Source organism: Anastrepha obliqua, chromosome 5 (genome assembly GCF_027943255.1).
Source record: "Anastrepha obliqua isolate idAnaObli1 chromosome 5, idAnaObli1_1.0, whole genome shotgun sequence".
NCBI lineage: Eukaryota > Metazoa > Arthropoda > Insecta > Diptera > Tephritidae > Anastrepha > Anastrepha obliqua.
This window is the reverse complement of record NC_072896.1, coordinates 48,606,146-48,609,330: the sequence shown is the minus strand read 5'-3', so window position 1 is coordinate 48,609,330 and position 3,185 is coordinate 48,606,146. Positions and strand designations below refer to the sequence as shown.

The 3,185-nt window shown below is 33.6% G+C and overlaps 1 non-coding gene and 1 pseudogene across 1 annotated transcript; both read right to left on the bottom strand.

The window, feature by feature from the left end:
* Window positions 1-846: 846 nt before the first annotated feature.
* Window positions 847-1,028, bottom strand: LOC129249648 (U2 spliceosomal RNA; annotated as a pseudogene).
* A 741-nt stretch (window positions 1,029-1,769) lies between these two features.
* LOC129249664 (U2 spliceosomal RNA) lies at window positions 1,770-1,964 on the bottom strand. Its single transcript, XR_008582702.1, has one exon. It is a non-coding gene; the product is annotated as a U2 spliceosomal RNA (small nuclear RNA).
* Between the last annotated feature and the right edge of the window lie 1,221 nt (window positions 1,965-3,185).

Genomic DNA, 3,185 nt, shown 5'->3' with positions numbered 1-3,185 from the left:
CCCTGTATCAAACCTTACACTAAATTTCTAACATATCGTAGATGTTATTTTAATTATTAAAGTCAAAAAAGCGAAAATTCAAATCTATCTATGACATTTTTTTTGTAATGAAAACTTTAATTTAATATAATATTTTGGTGTTTCTATGTGCATATAGTACGAGTACTGAGGAGATTTTCTCAATGGCCTAGAAATTTGTAGCAAAAGAGTTGGACTACTTCAAGAAATCCACGCATCCGAATGAATTATACTGCAGCCCATCTGCAAAGATTTTTTAGTTAATAGTCCTATCCAAGTTAAGGAAGGCTCTTATTAAAAAATGCTATAACTTAGTAATAGTCGAGTCACGATATACAGAAGCTCGAGGTGTGGCCGAGATCAGACCGTTAACCCGCTCTCAGCGACTTTAAAGGAATCAGCTGATTGGCAGACGTAAACGGGGTAATGGCAACGGTTTGCTTACGAAAAAAAAATACCAGTCTAACGGTTAGACGGGATAGAAGTGAAACCTTCCGTAAGACAAACTGAGAGAGAATAAGACGAAAGCAGCATTAGGAGCGGGATAATTATAGGTTCATTATAATATTGCTCTAAAGTTCATATTTTATTTTCTTCATTTTATTTTATTCATCCTCAATATTTTCAATTTCAACAAATGATACGAGTGGCTTATGATAGATAAAATATGATACAAATGCTTTGGTTTCGATGTTGTCAAAAAAAATACCCAAACGGACCGAAGAAACAGACTTACAAATTTCTTCCATTTTCGTCTACTTGTATTCATATAAAAATTTATGTCTCTTCCCACCAAAGCTAAATGTATTTGTATATTTCTTCTTGTATTTATTCAAGGCCGAAATCTCGGCGGTACTGCAATACCGGGCCAACCCGTGACAGAGGTGGAGCAAGCTCCTAAAACACTCCGCCCATTTCCAAAAATCAGTTTAACATTTGTTGTCCTCCGATGGAGGATCTATCAGATGTTAAACTACACTTTGATCTTAGCCATAAGGCCGAGAAGCGATAACCATACACAACCAACAAACTACCTTGTCATTACATTTTCTAATAAACCTTTTGAGAATTACACGCTCACAAAAATTAATGTACGAAATATTTATACCGATTCACTTAAACACGGCGAGCTGTTTGATTCATGTTCGTGCCTGTGTATGTGCATTTGTGCGTTCATATCGCCACAGTGCATGACTACCAGCCTTGGCTGAGCACAGTAAGAAAATGTATTCGAGCGTATATATGTATGTATGTACGTTAGTGTGTTTGTACGTTTGTGCTCTGCGCTCAGCTTCGTGTCGATTTTACTGTGCGCTGCGCAGGTTAGGGTATTCTTGCAGAATTTAAAGATGATTCACACACTGTCGACCGACTGGGTACAGTTGTCACAAGTGATGATATTTATAATTTTTATATGAAAAATCAAGGCGAATCTTTTGAAGGTGGTAGCAATAACACAGCTGATTTGTTATTTTTTTCTTCCGCCGTGTACATTTGGATGTCAACACAAAATTGAATTAAGAAACGTTTTACTTAGCTTAGTGTATGAATTCACCTTGGAAAAAATTCAATTTTCTTCTATAATCAATTTTAATAAAAAAAAAACTGTTTTCAATAAATAATCAGAAATGTCCTACAATGCAAATTTCAAAAAAAAAAAAAAAATCCATTTTCGTCTACTTGTATTCATATAAAAATTTATGTCTCTTCCCACCAAAGCTAAATGTATATTAGTATATTTCTTCTTGTATTTATTCAAGGTCGAAATCTCGGCGGTACTGTAATACCGCGCCAACCCGTGGCAGAGGTGGAGAGCAAGCCCCTAAAAAACTCCGCCCATTTCCAAAAATCAGTTTAACATTTGTTGTCTTCCGATGGAGGATCTATCAGATGTTAAGCTGATAAGAACAGATATCACACTACCTAGTCAATAGATTTTAAATAATAAACCTAATAAACCTTTTGAGAATTACACGCTCACAAAAATTATTTATATCAACATATAATATAACGCTTCGTAACTAAATAACTTTTAGGCCAGCAACGACAGCATGGAGCGGTAGCCGAGCGACTAGCAATGTGAGCTTCCGATCCAAAATCCTTGGTTCGAATCACAAGAAAAAATAAAAGTTATTTTTATTTAGTTCGTCGCTACGTTTATATCAACATATAATATAACGCTTCGTAGCCAAGTTGGTCGCTTTTTTCGTTTCACTTTTCCTCAAATCACTCCCAACGATTCTAAAGAAGTTTTCACTTCAAAAACTGAGATTGTGTTGGTAATACACGAAAATACATATATACATATAATACATATGACTTCGTTGGCATCTAAATAACCACTGATTGGACGACGTGAATACGTGTGAAAACGTGTGAAATGAACAGGCAGAGTTCTGCTGCCGAGTCCCTAAGGAAGTGGCAGCCTATGTAACTCTCACAATTTTGCTACGGATGGTCAAATCTGGCAATCTACCATCCTTGAATCGAGTTAGATTCCCCTTTTACTTGTATAGTCAAAAAGTTGGCAAACTTAAATTAAAAAAAAATAAAATAAAATTTTTTATTTTTTTTTTAATTTCTTTAGGAGGATAAGTTGTATGTTTTCGTGTGAAAAGCTTATTGCCAAAAATATGATATGAGGCTTTAGATATACCGCAAGACGATATCGTCATGGGAGCGTGTCATTATTCTGTATTACAAAATTCTGGGTGACAAAATTCTGTAAATTGCAAAAAAATTCTGCTTTTTAAAATTCTGCTTTTTTAAAATTCTGCTTTTTAAAATTCTGCTTTCTAAAATTCTGCTTTTTCAAAATTCTGCATGTTTAATGCGAAAAATTCTGCTTTATTTAAATTTTGTGATTTTCGTCATACAAGAAGTACCAAAATAAACATTTATTCCATAAATATACATATATGTTTAAGCGATAACAATATTTTAGTTTAGCCAATTACAATATTTTTTGCAATTCTTTTTAAATATTTAGTGTGACTTAATTCATTTCTTTTCTTAATAATTCTTCGCAGCTGTTTGTTTTTTTTAATTATTTTCCTTTTTCTTCTAACTCTTTCTCCATTTTCTTTTCTTGATATTTGAGTTTTCGCTAAAATAAGTTCCTTTTGCAAACTTAGCACAAGATGGTAAAATTGCGAATTTCTTCTTCC